Source organism: Pyrus communis, chromosome 4 (assembly GCF_963583255.1).
Source record: "Pyrus communis chromosome 4, drPyrComm1.1, whole genome shotgun sequence".
NCBI classification, from domain to species: Eukaryota; Viridiplantae; Streptophyta; class Magnoliopsida; order Rosales; family Rosaceae; genus Pyrus; species Pyrus communis.
This window is the reverse complement of record NC_084806.1, coordinates 6,697,412-6,719,384: the sequence shown is the minus strand read 5'-3', so window position 1 is coordinate 6,719,384 and position 21,973 is coordinate 6,697,412. Positions and strand designations below refer to the sequence as shown.

Genomic DNA, 21,973 nt, shown 5'->3' with positions numbered 1-21,973 from the left:
CTCATGCTGAGTTGAGGGAATTGAAAATCCAATTGTAGGAACTAGTGGATAAAGGTTTTATTCAGCCTAGTACTTCACCCTGGGGAGCTCCGGTGTTATTTGTGAGGAAGAAAGACGAGACTTTGAGGCTATGCATTGATTACCGGCAATTGAATCGTGTAACAATTAAAAACCGTTATACATTGCCGCATATAGATGATTTGTTTGATTAGCTTCGAGGTGCCTACGTATTTTCTAAGATTGATTTGAGGTCTGGTTATTATCAGTTGAAAATCAGTAATGAGGATGCCTCTAAGATCGCTTTTAGGACTCGTTATGGTCATTACGAGTTTCTTGTGATGCCATTTGGAACAACGAATGCACCAGCAGCTTTTATGGATTTGATGAATCGAGTATTCCAACCATATTTGGACAGGTTTGTCATTGTCTTTATTGACGATATCCTAGTATACTCTAAGTCTAAATCTGAACATGTTCAACATCTTACTTTGGTATTGAAAAGATTGAGGGAACACCAATTGTATGCTAAGTTTAGCAAGTGCCAATTTTGGTTAGATCAAGTGGCATTTTTGGGACATGTCATATCTGCTCAAGGTATTTTGGTGGATCCTCAAAAGGTAGCAGCCGTTGAGAATTGGGTGCAACCACGAATCGTCACTGAGGTATGAAGTTTTCTAGGCTTAGCAGGGTATTACAGACAGTTTGTAAAGGATTTTTCTGTGATTGCTTTACCATTAACGAGGTTAACTAGGAAGGAAGTTAAATTTGAGTGGGATGATAATTGTGAGCAGAGTTTCCAGCAATTGAAGTATTGTCTCACTTATGCACCTGTTTTGGCACTCCCGGATGATAGTTGTAATTTCGAAATCTACAGTGATGCTTCCTTGAATGGTCTGGGTTGTGTGTTGATGCAACATGGTAGGGTGATTGCTTATGCTTCACGACAATTAAAGCCTCATGAGATGAATTACCCTACACATGATTTGGAGTTAGCAGCCATTATCTTTGCCTTGAATTTGTGGAGACATTATCTTTATGGAGAAAAATGTAAGATTTTTACGGATCATAAGAGTCTTCAATATCTCTTCACTCAGAGTGATCTTAATCTTCAACAGCAGAGATGGTTGGAACTGCTTAGTGATTATGATTGCACGATTGATTATCATCCTGGTCGTGCGAATGTGGTAGCTGATGCACTTAGCCGAAAATCTCAAGGTCGTATTAACGCGTTATACGCTAGTCATGTTCCTCTTCTGATAGACTTGAGATCAACTAGAGTGAGGTTAGGGGTAGAAGATCAAGAGGAAGCCTTACTTGCTAATTTTAAAGTTAGGCCAATTTTAATTGATCGTGTACTTGAAGCCCAGATGGTAGATGAAGAGACCTAGGAAATAATTCAAGCAAGGAATCAGGGGAAAAAGAAAGACTTCAAAATTCGAGAATCTGATGGCATGCTTATGCATGAGAGTATAATGTATGTGCCAAATAATTTGGAATTAAAGAAAGCGATTCTTGATGAATCACATATCTCAGCTTATGCAATGCATCCAGGAGGTACTAAAATGTATCATACCATTCGACCATTTTATTATTGGCCGGGTATGAAAAGAGAGATAGCTGAGTATGTGAGTTGGTGTGCCATTTGTCAACAGGTTAAAGCTAAAAGGAAGAAAATGTTTGGGTTGTTGCAACCACTTCCCATTCCACATTGGAAATGGGAAAATATTACTATGGATGTTGTGTACAAGTTTCCTCGTACACATAATGGTTATGATGGCATTTGGGTGATAGTTGATCGGCTTACTAAGTCAGCGCATTTTATTCCAGTGGGGGAGAAGTATTCATTAAGCCGATTAGCTGAATTATTCATATCAAAGATTGTGAAGTACTATAGAGTCCCAGTGAGTATTGTCTCAGATCGTGACCCTAGATTTACTTCTAAATTTTGGGTGGCTTTTCAGGAAGCTTTAGGTTCGAGATTACTCTATAGTATGGCATATCATCCTCAGACAAACGGATAATCAGAGATGACCATTCAGACGTTGGAGGATATGTTGAGATCTTCGGTATTGCAGTTTGGTGACGCTTGGCACAAACGGTTAGATTTAATGGAATTTGCCTACAACAACAGTTTTCATTCAAGTATAAGCATGTCACTATTTGAGGCACTGTATAGTATCTTGTCGTACACCCTTGTGTTGGTCAAAGGTCAGAGAAAGAGTTTTGGTAGGTCCCGAGATTGTAGATGAGACTACTCAAAATGTTCAGGTAATTAGGTTTAACCTGAAAGTGGCCCAGGATCGACAAAAGAGCTTAGCGGACAGGCATGCCATTGATAGGGTGTATAAAATTAGTGATTGGGTGTTTCTGAAGCTTTCACCGTGGAGAGGTGTAGTACGGTTCGGAAAGAAATGCAAGCTAAGTCCTAGGTATATTGGACCATATCTGATCACTGAACGAGTTGGTGAAGTTGCTTACAGGCTTGAGTTGCCTTCTGAGCTGACTAAAGTGCATAATGTTTTTCATGTGTCCATGCTTCGTCATTACGTTGCGGATCCGTCGCATATGATACCTCCTCAACCATTGAAAATAAATCCGGATTTAACATATGACGAGGAACTAGTAACGATTTTGGATTGGAAAGAGAAGGTTCTGAGGAACAAGACTGTGAGATTAGTGAAAGTTTTGTGGAGGAATCACTCAGTGGAAGAAGCTACTTGGGAGACGGAAGACCGGATGAGAGATTTGTATCCACATTTATTCTATGGTTACTAGTGGTTTGTTTTTGTTGTGTAATTTTGGGGACGAAATTTTCTTAAGGGGGTAGGTTATGACAATTCGTCCCGAATTTCTTTATCGAGGGAGTGAAAAGACCAGTTTTCCCTTGGACATTAGTTGGTGTGGTGGATGATTTATTTTTTGTTAATGACTCAATTTGGACCACACACACACCAAAACCAACCCGTGGACCCTCCATCTCTTCTCTCTCAGACTTTCTTCCATTTCCGTCAAAGTGTACGGTCAACTTTGAAACTAACCTCTCCACTCACGGATCGAGATTATTGTTGGTGTTTTTGGACTCCTTTCAAGCTCAGGAGTCAATTGGTGGTGGTGGTTAGACGTGAGACCTTCGAAAACCTCGAGAACCCTAACCACAGATTTTATGCACTGTTCATGCACTAATTATTGTGAGGTTTTTAGAAGTTTTTAAGGTCATAGGGAGCTTTAGAACCTTCCCACGAAGCTCAGAGAGCAAGTTTGAATGATTTTGGACCTCGGGATAGCAAGTTCTAAAGTTGGCCGGATTTTGTGAGATTTCTCCGGCGATATTCTGACATTTTTTATGCTTCAAAGTGGTATAAACTTCTTTCCCTTGTCCTAAGCTTCATTTTGAAATAAAATTCGTGAATTTTGGTTGAGAAACGAGTTAGATATGATGAATGGAAGTTTTTCCCAGTTTTCGACAACGGCGACGGAGTTCGGCGATTAGCCGGAGAAGAAAAGGGAATATTCCGTTAATCTTAACAGAATATTCATAACGGCAGTTAACGGCTTCAGGTTAGTTATAACGGAATATGCTTGCTTTTGGACAGAATATTCCTAATGGCGTTAACTACTGCCGTCAGTGTGCCAGGCACATGTCTGCGCCTAGGCGGCGCGTTTGGCCATGCCTTGGCCGGAGCGTAGGTGGTCAGAAAATTATTTTTAAAATATGGGGATGTTCGTGAGGTTGAGTAGATCACGTTAGTATATTCAAACACCCCATTTGAGCATTGTATGAGAAGTTATTACCTAGTTTTGGTTATGTGCTTTAAATTGACGTTTTTATAGTTGTTTCACATATAGGTGAGACCTATCCTGAGGACGAACGCAGTCACTCAAGGCTCGGGGGTTACGACCCTTGCACATACTAGTGAGTGGGCTTTTGATTTTCCGTATATACCTATATACTTGTGAATTTTCCCAAAAAATGAAATTGAATGTTTATACGTTTTAAATGTCGTGCATAGTGTTTGCCTATTTATTTATGCATTAGTAGTTGCATATATGTATGTTTGGTGCTGCGGACGCACAGGTTAATGCTAGGTAAGTTTATAAGTTATGGTTGTGAATTAGTGGTTATGTGAGATGCATTGAGAACTCATAAACCTGCACCCCGGTGTTAGTGTTCCCGCCCAGAGTAGGGCACAGTCCTTCACGTGATGTTCACCTCCCGCACCATACGCTCACCTTGGATCCAAGTTAGGTGCATAGTCCTGTCGTACAGACCACGTTAGGTGGTTCCAACTCGTAGGTGACCCGCGATTATTCGCACAGTCTTCACGTGATCGTAACACTTGAGCGTATTTATTTACACCCAGTCCTGTCGTACAGACCACTTTAGGTGGTTCTGACTCATGTACAGGTATAGTTATTGAGATATGGATTTGAGCTTTAGATTTAGCCGTACAGGTCACGTTAGATGACTCCGGCTGACATATCATTTGCATTGATTGACATTACCTGGGTTACTTACATCTTATGTTGAGATATTCGATATGGCATAGTTGTGAATGTTGCTATTCTATATATGCATGGTTGTGAGATATATATATATATATATATATATATATTCTATTTTCTGGAAAATTATACAGGTTTTACGGAGAGAGGTTAGAACTTTTGAGAATGAAATGATTTTGAAAAGCTTTGTTTTTGCCTACTCACACTTTCTGTTTTACGCCCCTCCAGGTTCTAGTTTGAAGTGCTTTTCGGTGGCTTACGAGGAATTCACGACATCCCTGACATATTATCACCAATGTAGGATCACCTTTGGGTGTTATATAATTAGTATTCGTTCTTCTGGACATCACTTAGGCTTTTTGTGCTCTGATTATGTTTATCACACTTAGTCTTACACTAGCGTATTACTTTAACTAGTTTATCTAGTACTTTGGTTTTTATTTATTCGTAATTGTTTTATTATTATTGCTTCCGCACTGTGCACATGGCTACGTAACCCTCACGTGACGGCCAGCACTCCTTGATTTTGGTCGGGGTGTGTCACACCAAGATTTCACATAAGATGGATATGAATGGTTGGCAAAAGCCTTTTGAGTCAAGATTCTCACCAAATTAATTCAAATAGCATTGCATGTGAAGAAGGCAGAGAAAAAAAATGGGAAGTATAAGATACGGCCACATAATCGAAGGAGATAAGGAGTACATATAATAATATTGTAGCCCAAACGGAAAAAATGGGAATGTACGTGGAAACTGGGAAGTTACTGCTTGGTAGTGGGAGAACTTCACCGTACTTTAAAAACTGACGTCAACCTTTACCATTTTTCTCCCACATTGTTTCTTTTTTTCTTTATTTTTAATATAATTTTGTTAGATAATAGTATCTCCTCCTAAAATAGAGGAGATACGTTCATATTTTTTCTTTTTTCCCCATTTTTTCCAATAAAACAAATTTTAATTCTATGTTTAATATATCTCTCCTAAAATGGAGAGCAAATGCGTTGTTTTTGTTTAATATAAATTTCTTAGATATTTTTTAATATAATTTTGTTAGATTAATATTTTCTCTTAAAATGGATGAGAAGTTATTCTGTTGTGTTTTTTTTTTGTTTCTTTTTTCCAATATAACAAATTTTAATTTTTCTATTTAATATCTCTCTCTCCTAAAATGGAGAGCAGTTATTCACCATGTCGCTTTTGTTTAATACTTTTTTTTTTATATATAAATATTTCTCTCCTAAAATGATGTCAATACACTTATCTCTGACTTTAAAAAACCAAACGATAACTGCTAACTTTTAATTTGTTTTTGTTGCCTTCCTTTATCATTTATCTCTTTCTCCTCTCCATAACTGCTAATTAGTAGAGGATAATTGCCATGATTTTTTTTAATTTTAATTACCATGTTTTGGGGCTCTCATTCCATATATACTAGCCTCTTTGCACGTGCGAGAGACATTTTTGCATCAAGGGCACTACGCGCCCCAAAGATGTGTTATTTTAAATATTTTTATATTTCTTAAGTGAATATTTTATAAATTGTGGATGTGTGTCCATCACAATAATTTCTTATTATTTTCAATCATCTCCAAAGAATTCCATAAAATTTATATATATATTCCTTTGTGGGGTTCAGTGTAACATCCCACATCGCCCAGGGGAGTGATCCTTAAATGTATATTCCTATCCCTACCTAGCACGAGGCCTTTTGGGAGCTCACTGACTTCGAGTTCCGTAGGAACTCCGAAGTTAAGCGAGAAGGGGGCTAGAGCAATCCTATGATGGGTGACCCACTGGGAAGTTGCTCGTGAGTTCCCAAAAACAAAACCGTGAGGGAATGGTAAGCCCAAAGCGGACAATATCGTGCTACGGTGGTGGATTGTGAAATCCACATCGCCCAGGGGAGTGATCCTTAAATGTATATTCCTATCCCTACCTAGCACGAGGCCTTTCGGGAGCTCACTGGCTTCGAGTTCCGTAGGAACTCCGAAGTTAAGCGAGAAGGGGGCTAGAGCAATCCTATGATGGGTGACCCACTGGGAAGTTGCTCGTGAATTCCCAAAAACAAAACCTTGAGGGAATGGTAAGCCCAAAGCGGACAATATCGTGCTACGGTGGTGGAGCGGGCTCGGGAAGTGATCCGCCTCGAGTCGGGATGTAACATTCAGCACGTTCCATATAGATATCTATATCTATCTATCTATATATATATATATATATAAAGGGAGAAGACCAGTGTTGTGAAGCTTTCCAGAATGCTAAAAATGCCCATTTGTTTCTTTCACATCAAAACCCAAAAAATTCAAAAAATGCGGACAAACTAGTAAAAAATCATAACTAAAAAAAAAGCTGTATTGGAAATCAAAATAAAAAAGAAAACGGAATTTAAAATCAAAAGTCCACGTAGTGAGTAACTGATTGATCTTTATTTGCCACTCAGTACTACGATCTGATGGTATTCCTCTTCACTTGGAAGTGAGAGGTTTTAGGTTTGAATCTCGTGGATGGCGAATTCAATACCAAATTAGGCTGCCCATTATATGGCTTAGCTGAACTCTTCCTCCCCGTAGTCTAAAAATGTCGATGTACTTAAAAAAAAAAAATACTGATCTTCATTTGAAAAAAGAATTTAAAAAAAATTTAAAAAAAAAGTAGATAAATAAATGCAACAAAAAAACCAATCCAAAACAAACGAAAAATGAAAAAAATGTTGGAAGGAAACGTGGGAGTTTGGGAGATATTGCAATTTTCAAACTGCTTTCAATAATTGAATAAAATATAAAAAATAAAAAGAAACCTAATACGTTTACGGTTAGAACTGCTATTCTACAGTTGAAGGCTTGAACCGTGCAATGGGATTATGGGAGCGGTTCTGTGGAACGCGAACGTGCATGGAAATAAAAGCGAACGTGGGATATGATCATATGAAGTAGTTTTGCGGGAAGAGCTAAATAAAGCACAAAATAAAAGAGAGAATCTGAAGAGAACAAATTGAAATTGTTTTGCTGGAGAAGATGAAATTGGGAAAAAACCAACAAGAACTGGTCCTTTGAGAAAGTCGGTAATAAAATTTCTTTTGTGGTTAATCTTTTGTGTTTTGTTCTCTGCTCCTTATTCCTTAATGTTAATCTTCTCATGCATTTTCACACGATTATTGAATCGAAGTTCTTCTACCATCAATCAATTGTTGGAATTTTCATAATAGTGGAACAAACAATGAACAAGGTTTGAAATTTGTTTTCTTTGTAATCAATATTGCCATTCTGTTTTTGCCTTGGGGAGGCTTTGGAAATGGTTAATTTTTTGTTTTCGTTTTTATCTTTTATTACAAATTATTCATTGTTTTATACAGTAGTTTTTATATTTCCAGTACTAAAGTAATTTTCATTCATCATTTTACCATCATATGTCAGACTTAATGCAAAAGACAATAAAGTATGAACGTGGCATTAGATTTCAGACTGCTATGAGCAGTTGCCATTTGATTTCACCTTTAATTGATCGTCAATCTCTAATCCTCAGCGTCTGAGGTATTTGCTTCCACCCTTTTCTTCCTTTTTGTCTTCTTTGGCTTTTAACTTCTATCTCTCTTTTTATTCTGCATTTTAATTTCATATTCTGGGATAGTTTCTATTAATCCATTATCCCCTGTTTTTCCCAGTCTTTTTCCTGCTTTTTCCCGTACAAAGTGCATTGCAGGAAGGCGGAGCATCATATGGCCATTTTTAAAGGTAATTCCCCGGAATCTATCGCTTAATTTATATTTTTCTTATGGGCTGTGATGGGATTTTGGAAAAACGAAACTCAAAAGTTTCTCTTTATTGTTATTACGGTACCTTAATAATTTGCCCCTTTTCTTTGAACATGTTTGTTAGTCTTGATCTGACATTGGACATATTAGTTATACATGCCATGCAATTTAAATTGATTGCAAGTTTATTTGCTTTCTCTGATGTACTTTAAATTCCTCTCTCGGCTTTGTTTGCAATCTTTTTTGGATTAATTCTTCATTTTCTCCCAAGTTTGTATCTGTTTGACGTAGGAATTGTACTTTTATGTCTATCATATGTCTTAATTGTTATTATTTCAATGTAAGTCCTTCCTGGGAGAGTCTAACATATGCTGCTCTTCTCAAGCGTCAAAAGAAAGAAATTGAGGAGCTTGGAGCCAAATTGCAGGCTAATTTTTGTATTAATTGTCGACATCCATGTATGATAATAATTATAAATATAGACTGTACATAAATTAAAGGAATTTAAATATTCCGCATGTTTCGAGGTATCTCATTCAGAACATTGGCCAGAGGAAATCCTCAATCTGCAAAACACGTTAATGCAGGTTTGGAATATACACTTTATGTTTATTGTAATTAGTTGAATGCAAGTGTCTGGAATATGCGTGCTTTCTGTGCAGACTGAGTTAGAGAGGGAGCGTATGGCTTTGGAGTTGGAGGAAAAAAAAAGCCCAAGCTGAGAGAGAGAAGATGGTGCAACAGCAAGCTAAGAAAATTGAGAACCTGAGGTCAATGGTGTTGTATTCAAATGGAGATGAGAATCGCGATTGCTTTAAAAAGGTTTGCATGACTAATTAATTGTCATTACGGAATTCTGTATAATGTGTTGATGTTCATATCTATGTTCGATTCCTAATTTTGTTCTGAAAATGAAAAATAACTACTTCATAGTGTAAAATCCTATTATCTATAAACACAAAATATGTGCTTGACATTATAATGCGTCGTCGGTAGTGAGATAAGATTTAGTTAAACACTCTCTGTTGAATCGATAGCTTTAGCACGTCACAGGTTAGGAGGTGTGGTCGACGGCCGGCAGTGCCAACTCAAGAACTCAAGAACTCAAGACAAGCCTCCAATTTAGCCTTCACACACTTCCTCCTTTTTACTTAAAGCAAGTGGAGATGACGATCCAAAATAATAACTAGCCACGGTATACTTCAATTTTTCATTTTATTATTTGTCATTTGCAGAGATAAATAGAGCAGTTATGTACTATGAGTATCAGATTTCTTTGTCTACATTGCAGGCAGTCAAATGGTTGTTAAATGGCTTTATTTGCAGTTTACAACTTTCATTGGAATAATATTTGATTTGAGTTAAAACTTCGATTTATGAATTTATACGTTTTTATTTGTTTCTTTGTCATAGGGTTGACATCATTTCAGTACAATAACTCTCGAGATAGTTTAGTCAAGAGGAATTTAGCGCTCATTGCATATTTTCCTGCTATTTATAGATATGCCTGTCATTTTATTCATTTTTCATGTTAACTTTCTTCTACAAGCTTCCTGTGGCCTAAGCATTGGATTTATTCATTTTTTAAAATATATTTAGGTGTTTTGGAAAAGATATTTATGCACATAAAGGCTATTATGCTTAACCAAATCGTCCCCACTTGCTAGCTTCATCAGCTTATGTTTGTGAGGCAAAAAGGAGATGACTTGGTTGTTTATCAAGTTAATTATTTGATTAAAACTTCAATTCGTTGTGGCTACTGATCAACCGTTGTTTAATTGAATTTAGTTTTCTCAAGATTCAGGATTATATTTACTTCGCGGGGAATCGAAATAGTAATTAGAGAAGTTTGATCGTCTATGAGGCAACTTGTGAATCTATTAAATTTTAGTTATGGCTCTCACTATTGATTGCTTTCTCTTAATTTTTTTTTTGTATAACAACATTGTTAATTATCTTCATATGTTCAAATTGATTTTTTTTTTATTTTTTTCTGTTACACCATATGTTCAATAACAATGATGTATATACAAATATGTTTTTGGCAATGTACAATACAGTCCTGCAAATGGCTCTTTACCACAGTAGTGGAAAGGTGCTAAGCCTTTGCATGACTGCGTGGGTTCGAACTCCGTCGGTGACTCATCTAACATTTAACAAAATCTATCATTTGACAAAAAAAAAAAAAAAAAAAGAGCAATACAGTCTGGGGCAGAAAACAATGAGAGTCTCCACATGCACTTCATTTGTGATTTAGAGGGAAGAATTTAATCCCTCTTTTGAGAGAGTTTCCCGAATTTGACTACATTTTAAGTTTTTGCCTAAATAGTTGGATGAGGCCATCTCATTTGGCAACGAGATCCTATTTATTTTTAGTAATCACTTAAAAAATATAAGAATATCTAAATCAACCCATTTTTGGGGCGCGTAGCACCCGTAATGCTAAAATGCCTCTTGCATGCACGTAAGCGCGTGCGAAGAGGCTAGTAGATGATGAAATCGAAAACCCCATCTCTCAACTGTGAGGGGTTCAGCACGTTCCCTGTTTTTTTGTTTTTAGTTTTTTAGTTTTTTTCATTTTTCAATAATTTTTTTTTTAAGTTTCGGCTTTTTTTTAACAATATTGCTATGAGATATCAGTCCCTCTCTCTCCCCGAAAGTGGAGGAGGAGTGAAGTTGGTCACGTCCCCTTTTTTAGCAATCACTTACCCACTACGTGGACTCTTAATCAGTATTGGCTTTAAATTCCGTTTTCTTTTTTCTTTTTCTTTTTCTTTTTTTTATTTATTTTATTTTCCAATAAGGTTTTTTTGTTGAGAAATGGTTTTTAACCAGTTTGTCCTCATTTTTTCCTTTTTTTGGATTTCAATTGTGAAGAAAATAAAAGAGCTTTCTTGACATTTCGGAATGCTTCACCATTGTATGCTTCTCACTTTGAAAGTACAATTAAAATGACTAGAAGTTCTTTTAGCGAAAATATTTTTGAATTCTAAAAGCACTTAAAGTAAGCACTTTAATACTTTTCTAGGATTCACTTGCAATTTTATTGTGAACTTGTTCATAAAAACATTTTCACCAAAAGTTCTTTTAGCTATTTCAAAGTAGTTCCAAACGAGTTATATAACTAGTCTTACATGATGAGATCCAAAATATTCTAAATTACACACCACCACCAAATAAATATAACAAGTATCTTTCATGGAGAGATCCAAATATTAAAAACGTAGCTAGTAGGAAAAGACGACTATTACATTCAAAAGAAGAGGAATGGACATGCATTTTGCTGATAATTATCTCTCTCTCCATCTTTCTTATGATCTGAAAATAACATTGGAAATAATTAAAAAACATATATGTAAGATACTCATACAAAAACAAAAGAAAGAAGTAACATAACGAACATTCTTTAGATGTAGCTTGTCTACTTTTTTTTTTTTGTTGCCAATTAAAGTATTTGTAATTTTTCAATGTATTTTGTATTTGAGCGACATCAACAACTTGTATATTATATATACATATATACGTATTTTAGGTTAAAATCTAAATTTTAGGTTTTAAACTAATCCAATCATTTTCCAATGATTGGGTCTAAAATAAGGTTTAGGTTAAAACCTAAATTTTGGATAATTTTAAAAACATTAAATCCAACAGCTGAGATAGAGTATGATCAGTCTAACAGTTAAAAAAAAAAAAATCTAAAAGGCCACAATTAAATCTAACAGCTAAAACAATTAAAAATTATTTTAATCAAAATTCACCCAAAAATTGTATACTACATGTTTCATAGGGTCAATTTAGTGAATTTTTAACTTTTAACGAAATTTAAATATTTTTAGGTTAAAAAGTTTATAAAAATAAATTAAGATAATCTACATAATTTTAATTTTGAAAAAAAGTTACTGAATAAAAAGTAGCATAAATTAATCCTTTAATAATATCGACCTAAATTTTTTACTCAAAATCATTAGAGCAAAAAAATTGTTTATGGGTCAAAATTTAAATTTCTAGGTTAAAAATTTTAAATTTTGACCTAAAAATTGAAGATGGTCTTAGAATAATTCTTCATAAAAAGGTTAACATGTCCCACACACATAAATCAAGAAACGGTAATTTCGAAAAAAAAACAAATTACAAAGAAAAAAGCAAAAAAGTATGAACAGAATTTAAATACCCAAATATTAGAAGTTTCTTGTGACGTAGTTCCAAAACAGAATGCAGATGTTAGCTATGACATGGAACGCGCGGTCCGATTTGTCAGATAGGACATGCATTGCACGGTCCGAGAACTTTCGAAATCTTATGTTAAGCAACAATAGGACTGCCAGAATAGGATTGAAGGAATAAAGCATTGGATTATAAAACTGGGGTGCAAGACTGCAAATCATCGCAAGCCAGTAGATAGCCCACACTAAGCCAAGCCCTACCCAGATAACGAAGCGGTATTGAAATCGGGCGGTGAGGACAAAAAGTCCAAACCAAACAACAGACAGCGCTGCCGTGGCAACGACAGAGAAAATGTACAAGGGAGGAAGGCATGGACAGTCATTCAATTTGCAGTCGCAACCAGCCGCATCGGTGGAGGGAGGTTTGACAAAGTCAAACTGGTTCACCGCGACGACAAACAGAATGGTGGCTAAGGCCAAGAGGATGGTTAGAGTCTCGGTTAGATGTGGTTGCGGATTTGAAGGAGGGTTTTGATTTTCAGCGTCCGCCATAGTGGTGGTCAAAAGAGGCAGCTGGGGGCAGAAGGAGAGATTGAGAAATGAGAGTTGAGGTGGCGGTGACGGTGGCGGTGAGGAGGGGTTGATTGGTGTAGGGTGTGGGGGCTGTTTTATACTACTGGGTAGGTGTGTGCAAGTGTTTGTAGCATGGTGTGGTTTATACCACTGGGTAGTGGGGTCGTTGTTTTTTTGTTTTTTTATTGGGTGAGAATCATGCTGCATGTTTAAAAGGAAAAAACGTCTACCTTGATGTTTTTCCTTCACATGCGTGCATGCATGCCAGCCTGCAACCCAATAGCAGGAATTCAGAATTGTTGTGCTATTGACTGATAAATACAACTTCTAGATGTAATGGCATTGCCCCCCACTGATTTTAACATTAAACCTTCGCATGAAAGTATGAAACTGCAAGCAGTAGATTCACATGAAAGTATGAAGAAGAAAACCTTCACATGAAAGTCTGAAACTGCAACGTAGTAGCGCAGGAATCCAGAATAGTTATGGTATTGACCATTAAGACAACTTCCGTGTATCATTACATCAATCACCACCCCCCAAAACAACCACTAATTATAAAGGAAAACTAACGAAAAATCCTTAAAAAAATTTAACTTTAACGAAAATGACAAAATAAAGGTACAAGTAAATGGTACCATGAGTGACTTTTTAAGGTAAAAAAATTTTTTTCGTTAAAAGTGAATAGTATCAAAGTGTTTTATTAAGATTCCCTAATTTTAATATCATTAAATCTTCACTTTCAAGTTAGGAAAAAAAAAAGGCTTTTTAGCCAAAATGATTCCTGAGATTTGCATAACACTTCACTTTAGTCATTGAGATTGAAAATCAATAGAAATGGTCCATGAGATTGTCCACCATCTATTATTTTGGTCCTTCCATTAAAAACTCCATTAAGTGTCCCGGAGCTCTTGGCTTGAAGTTTGGACAATTTTCACAGCTTCGTAACTCAATCGTTTCTTAACCAAATTTGACCTATAATATATCAAAATGAAGATAGGAAAGTGTAGAACAAGATTTTACCATTTAGAAGCCCAATGGATGCCAGAGATGACCAGAAAATAGTTTGAAAGGTGACTAGTCCGCTGGAAAACTGAAAAACTCGCCAGAAACTGGGTAAATTTTAAATATTCATAATTTCTTCAATACTCAACGAAATCAAGTGATTCAAAAATGAAAATCATACTTTTCAACGAGATGAAGAGAATGATACCTTTCTCGACAACTAATTCGCCGTGGTTTGGCCGAAAATGCCTCCATGCATCATCATGTGTGTTAGCTACCCTTATGAGTTATATTCCTTACGTTGTGGCCAATTCCCTAATATCTGCAAATTTTGGAATACTCCCTTCCAATCTGTTGAAGCTAAGATCTCTGCAAATGATTATGCATGTATACAAATAATCAGAAGTAAATTAAGCAAATCTTAAAAACATAAATGAATCAACCAGTACGTAGCCTGTTAGTGTGAATAATAAATAGAACATTGTGTGCACACCAAATTCCGGTGGGGCTTTGGACAAATTTAGAATGTGCTGCTTAACTGAAAGTTACATGTTTTAAAGCTTATTACGTGTAAGGTCAAGCAAACATTTTAAGTCCACAAATCTCGAACTGTAAGGTCAAACTGCTCATATATAGTGTTCCCAGTTTGTTATACAATATTAGTAATAAGGAGAAATTAGGTTCTCATCCTTCCTTTTGCCACTTCATTGATTAAAATCCTATTCATTTTCAATTTTTGATCATGGTCCTTGGGTATTAATAATATCATTAATTATTTCAATAATAAATATTTTTTTTTATTTCTAAATATATTCATATAATGTTAAAAATGTTACAATTAGTATATTTATATTTATGACTAAATTTTTTTATCAGATGTTTTTAGTTTTAGTTTGTACCCATTTTTAATTTTTAATTCTTTTTTAATTTGTACCAATTTTCTTTTCAATTTTAATTTGTACCCATATATTAATTTCCTTTTGTGCCCATATTTTTTAAAGTTTATTTGTGTTTGTACCCATATATTTTTTTTTATTTGTACTTTTTATTTTGCTAAATGTACCCATGCTAATTATATGTACCCATTCATGTAAAACTTTTTAATCTTAAAATGTACTCATTCTTAAATATACCAATTTGTTATATGTAAAATGTACAATTTTTTATATAAAATCTATTCAATTTTTTTCTAATCCATTTTTAAACTTAAATGGGTACATTCTTTTTTCTTTAATTTAAAAATGTATCCATGTTAAGTTTAATCGAAAAAATTTACTAATGTTATAAAGCCTAATATCTTTTCCTTTTCTTTTTTTTTTTTTTTTTTTTTGTGATTTTGAAGAATGTACCCATGTTTTGATACAATTAATTTTTTGGTTAATTTTGATGAATGTACCCATGTTTATACACACACTGTAGTATATTTATATTTTAATATTTTTAATCCCACAAATTGTGTTTTTTTTAATTTAAAATCTCATTTATATAAACAACTAAAATTTCTAATTTTTAATTTAAAAAAATATAGTAACGTACATAGAAATAAATTATCACATTGATTTCAGGGACCTTAATCAAAAATTAAAAACCAACAAGGTTTCAATCAAAGAATATTTATAACTAAGGACCGCATCCAAAGTTTCCCTAGTAATAATCTAGAGCTACAGTGTAAAACCAATTATTAAGACGACCATGTCACGAAAAAATGGAGAATAATAGATAGAAGAATTACAAAACAGTCAGATTTGTCAAGGTAGAGATATATTCAGGCATTTCTCCGGTTATATTGCAGCTCCTTAGCATCCTGCAATTTGAACAACCAATATTCGAAAATTAGTTTTCATCTGCATGCGTTATATGCTAATAGAAATATATATAAAACCTAAAATATGGCTCACAATTTATTAATGCCCGTCATGCTTGATAAGTTTGGAAAAACTGAACTCTCACCGCTTAAGTCGCTAATCCTTCTGCAAAAGGTTACAGCATGATAACGTGTTGGAATACAAGTATCTTCATAAATCCATTTTTCTCTCTAAATTAGAAAGACGCAAGGAGATCATGCAAATTAAGATAACTGATAGCTTAGAAGGCAGGAGTCATAGATCTGTCACATTATTCAAGGCAGAGAGACTAGATGGAAGGGGGCCTTCAAGACCACTCGTTTGCATCTCTCTGTAAACAGCATATTTGATGGATTTAGGATTGCACATGAAATATTTCAGTTGAGAATTTAAAAAGTGCAATAAAAGAGATCTCTTACAAGGCCCGGAGGTTTTTCCAACTTCGAAAGTAGTCAGGTATTCTTCCAGTGAAGTTATTACTGCCAATGCCACAAAAAGCTGAAAGATTAAATGACATAAACTAGTTATAAAATTACGTTATTACCCAATCAAGAAGGCATACAAAATTCTTAAGAATGGTACCCTTCTCGACGGCTAATTCGCCATGGTTTGGCCGGAAAACGGCTCGAAAATGCTAACTCGAGAACAATACAGCCAATCTCGAGCCGTTTTCCGATCAAACCACAGTGATATAGCCGTCGAAAAAAGGTACCATGCTTTTCTCTCATCGAGAAGTATGATTTTCGTTTTTGAATCACTTGATTTCATTTAGTATTGAAGAAGTTATAATCTTGTTCTACACTTTCTTATTTTCATTTTGATATATTATGGGTCGAATTTGGTTAAGAAACGATTGAGTTACAAAGCTTTGAAAATTGCCAAACTTTCGGCCAAGAGCTCCGGGACACTCAACGGAGTTTTTAACGGAATGACCAAAATAATGGATGGTGGACAATCTCAGAGACAATTTCTATTGATTTTTAATCTCAGGGACCAAAGTGATGTGTTATGCAAATCTCAGGAACCATTTTGGCTAAAAAGTCGAAAAAAAGAGTCTACCTTGATCTTTCTCAAATTTATTAATATGAGTTGGTAAATAAATTTATTCCTAAAAATTAAAATAAACAGATACCGTTCTTCTTGCTATAAAATTTTGAAAATATGGGTACGTGCATTAACCATGTGGTTTCATAAATATACATAGATACAGAATTATTGGTATATAAATACAAAAGTGCATATATATACACTCGTATAAAAGTAAATAGGTACACAAATATATGTAAATACTAGATATACATCTCTTTGTAGATACATCACCTTGAAGAGGACTAATAAATTCACGTGTAAAAGTAAAAGCACTGTATAAATCTGCATTTTAATTCGACAAAAAGAAATCTCCATTTTACACTCAAATTAAATGGAGTAGAAAAGTCAAAAGCCGGATATGATATATGGACACATTGGTTGGACATAAAATCAGCATATATCATATGAAGCTTCGACGACATCGGTTTTGTGAAAATAGTTAGGAACTATTTATGAATGGATTATGTTAGAGAGATCAAATTTCTAAATTAAATGATGTAAATGTTGATGATTGAATTATTATTTAAATGTTGATTAATGTATTTATTTCTTATTGATGATATATTATTATCCTTTATGAAGAAACATGGTTTACCACTTGCATAAAATGACAACATCAACTCTTTTTTTTTCGTACTTTAAAATCATAAAATTTAAGAAATAATTCTTGCAATTCAAATATCAAATTTGACGCATACTCATAATTAACTATAATGAAAATGCACGTGAAATATGAGTTCGACTAGCCTAAATGAGCTTCGAACTAGAATTTAAGGATGATTTTAAAAATAAACTCCAATCATGCTTCGGTCAAAGAATGAGGATACTCGAGGTAAAGAATAAATTAATCTGATCATATTTTCATATATTAGTAAAATATATTTTCTTTGGATTTTGTATATATGAAAGGGTTAAATGCACTCAATTCTATTGTTTTATTTTATAGGCATATGCAAAAAAGGAGTGGAAAACAAACTTTTCGGATGTCTAAAGTAATTCTAATGGAGCAAGAGTATACTTTTGTACCAAGACAAATGCATTACAACAAGAAGATAAGCGATATCCGTTTTAGAAATCAAATGGACATGGGGATGCTATCCAATAGATTTTAGGAGAGAACTTAATATCTAGCTTTTATTATTTCCGTTTATTTTTCCTTTCTTAAATAAAAACTTAAAGTCCATTAAGACTATGATTTTAATGGGGATTTAATTAGGATTTTCTTGCCGTTCCTGTGGGTTTTATAAGGAGATTCATTCTCCTTGTTTGATGGAGGAAGCCACCAAATAAACCAAACACATCATATTTCACAAAGTGGGGATGCGGCAAGGAAAGATAAGAGGAAGAGCTACTTTGGAGTTTTTCTTTGCTATGGCTACGATGTAGCTTGATCATGAATACTTAATTATCTTGTGACATTGTTATTATCAAGTTTTTATTCTATATTGAGTATCTTTTGCTAACCGTAATATGCTTGATTTTTATTTAGATGCTTGATCACCATCTAGGTTTAGATTATAAGTTGATTTGATGCAAGTTAGAGTCGATGTCATACTTAACTTGGGTTTAGCTTCTTGCAAATGATACCATAAACGCCTATTTGTAGATACCACGCAATTAGGGTTTATGTGGTTTTCCAACAATTTCCATAGAGCTTAATGGGTTATTACTTGTTTAAATTAATCTAGATGTCATAAAGGGTTAACATGTAAAGATACGTTTGATGTCACCCGATGCCATGGCTGTTGAATAGCTGAGGGAAAGTCAATCATCAATATCGGGGAACTACTTGAGCATAACATATTAAGGGAATATCAATGATCAAGAAAACATGGATTCTGTGAGGAAAGGATTTCACCACATATACCCTGAAATTCGTCACATATGTTTATATGTAACGAATATCATGCATCACAAGGGGCGTCACCTATAATTTACGTGACGAATTTTTCATTTGTCACTTGTTAGCTCTATATGTGACCCAACTTTCCTCACACATTCTCAGCTCAAATTTCATAGTTGCTTGGAACGTGTGATCATATTTTAGTGCACATATTTTAGTTCGGTACATATTTTAGTTCGGTACAAAACACAATAAATAAAAATAGATTTCAGGATAATACTATCAAACTAAGTATTAGAGAGGTAGCAAAAAAGGTCCACCTGTGCTATTTGTCTGTCCCCGACTTGCAGCCAAGAAAACCTTCACTGTGCGGTAACATCTTCATTCTCCTTTTGAAAATCCATTTGCTCTCGACTCTTCGTTATTTTTTTATTTTTATTTTTATTTTTGAAAGTGGGTTCCAAAAGGACCGTCAAAGAGGAACTTTTATTAAAACAAACAAACACTTACAAACCAAATAAAGGCCCAATTTATTCCTACAAACAAACAAAGAACGGGCCTAAAAACAAAGAAAACACAGAAAATGAGCCCAACAACAGTGAAGCCCAAACAAAAACGACCAACTGAGAACCATCTACTTTGTTCTCCACCGCCGATCCGAGAACCAGCCAGCCACCTGATCCGCCGTCCATCGCTGAACTTTCCCTCCTCAAGCACCACTTGCACACATCCATGAACAAGAGACGGTCGACAAGAGAGAAGCCAACCATCAGAAAGAAGCTCCAGGAAAATCCCGAGCAACACCGCCAAAAACGGCAAACAACAAGGATAACGTGGTGTTGTGGGAGACAACCAAGCTAGATACAACATCGGAACTCTACACACGAACTCAACAGAAAACATGGCTGAAAAACAAAGCAAGGAAAGGCCATGAAAAGGGAGACCCACGGGAGTTGAAGAAATGGGAAGGCCAAAGAGAAAAATTGGAAGAAACATCAGCAGATGAAAGGGGAGAAGAAAAAAAAAACAATAACAGAAAGCCACCCACCGATCCTAGCCCAACTAGGATCGACGACAGAAAACAGAACCATGATTGGGGTCACTCACACAAGAAGGTATGAAGCACCCTCACATAGATTATGCGACGTTTTCATGACATGAAACCTTGCCAACAACAATTGTAACTTGTTTATATTGATAAATTATGAACGACATTAATATTTTACTATCTAAAAAAATTGAGTTGTCTACATTTTTTGGACCTTTTATCTTTTTAAGTTTCACTCCACACCTCAACAATTTCTGGCTTAGCCACTAACTTGTCTGCTCAACAATTTCTGGGCTAGCCACTGACTTGTATGCTCTCGTTGCTCACCGTCTTGTATAAGGTTGTGGGTTTATAATTTTTTGTTGAATTAGTCTTTTTCATCTCTCTCAATTTCTATGTCGTCTAGCTCTTCCCGCAGGTCGTGGACCATTGCCTTCACCTTTTCCGCTGGAAGGTACGTGCCGTATACCAAAATTTTCAACCTTCTGCTAAAACTCACACTCATTCTAATTTAAAGCTCGGTAAGTAGGGAGTAGGCATGCATTTGAGAAAAAAGATGACTGTATAACGCAGTTAAATTTTTCTTTTGCATAAAATGAAATATAAGAACTATAGAGGTTTGAAACACAGGTTCTCCAGAAATTTAAATTTTTCCACAGGCATTTTGTCCCAGTACCTTTCATTCACATATTCACCCCTTATATAGGTGTAAGCAGCACTGGCCCTCATCCCAACACCAGCAATCAAGCAACCCTCTAAAAATTTGTGTGGGTCGTGGCGCATAATTTCCCCGTTGTTACAGGTTCCAGGTTCACTTTCATCAGCATTGACGACAAGATAGGAAGGACGGCCATCAGATACTTTTGGCATAAAAGACCATCTGAGAACAGATGGGAAACCAGCACCACCACGTCCGCGTAGGACAGACTTCTTCATTTCATTGACAATCCAATATCAGCACCTTTAATAACGAGATCTTTGGTTCGGTACCAGTCACCTAGTTTCATGGGACCTTTGAGAAATGGGTCGTGCAACCCATATAAGTTGGTGAAAATGCAGTCTTCATCTTTCAAACCACCAATATAGGCACCAGCACCAAAGTGGATATGAACATCAAAATCATAACCAGATCCACAAGCATTTATCCCCAGTAATCCAGCTGCATAAGCTTCATTTCTAGCTTTTACAAGGTTTAACCGTTCATTCATATATTCACCTCTTATATAGATGTCAGCAGCACTGGCCCTCATCCCAACACCAGCAATCAAGCAACCCTCTAAAAGTTTGTGTGGGTCGTGGCGCATAATTTCCCTGTCCTTACAGGTTCCAGGTTCACTTTCATCAGCATTGACGACAAGATAGGAAGGACGGCCATCAGATACTTTTGGCATAAAAAGACCATTTGAGACCAGACGAGAAACCAGCACCACCACGTCCACGTAGGTCAGACTTCTTCATTTCATTGACAATCCAATCGGCACCTTTAATAACTAGATCTTTGGTTCGGTACCAGTCACCTCGTTTCATGGCACCTTTGAAAAATGGGTAGTGCAACCCATATAAGTTGGTGAAAATCCAGTCTTCATCTTTCAAACCACCAAAATGAGTTTTTTTCGGGAGGTGGTGGAGGTGGAGGTTGAGCAGTAGTAGAGGGTGCTACACCCTGAGTGCTGAATGATCTAAAAGCTAGGCCCCACTTCGCACCATGATGACGAGCTAAAGCTGCTCTCTGCAGAGAAAGTATACCCTTGATGGGTGCCTACGAATTAACAAGAAGTCAGACTAGTTTATTTCTCGAAAGTGACCTATGCCTATAACATCTACTCTTCAGAGCTAACAAGAAAAACAAATTACAGTTGACGTGAAACAACTTCACAGAAACATGCATGAAAAATCCAACATACAGAACCAGAACCATGGTGTAACATTGGTACTATAACAAAGCTGTGGCACATCCGCAACATTCATTTCTTAAAGATTCTACATTTCATGAAGAAGGCAATACAAGTACACGTGCTCTAAGATTGAAATGCAGCTTGTACAACCTCAATTCATCATTCCTAGAACATCTTAACCATATATGTGTTCCTTTTTAATTTGCCTACACCAAGCTACACGTGTTTGACCTGGAAGATAGTCTCACACAAAATTGAA

At 35.5% G+C, this 21,973-nt stretch overlaps 1 pseudogene; it reads right to left on the bottom strand.

Annotated features, from left to right (window-relative positions):
• Window positions 1–21,747, bottom strand: part of LOC137732590 (NADH dehydrogenase [ubiquinone] flavoprotein 1, mitochondrial-like) — a 29,544-nt pseudogene extending 7,797 nt beyond the window's left edge.
• Between the last annotated feature and the right edge of the window lie 226 nt (window positions 21,748–21,973).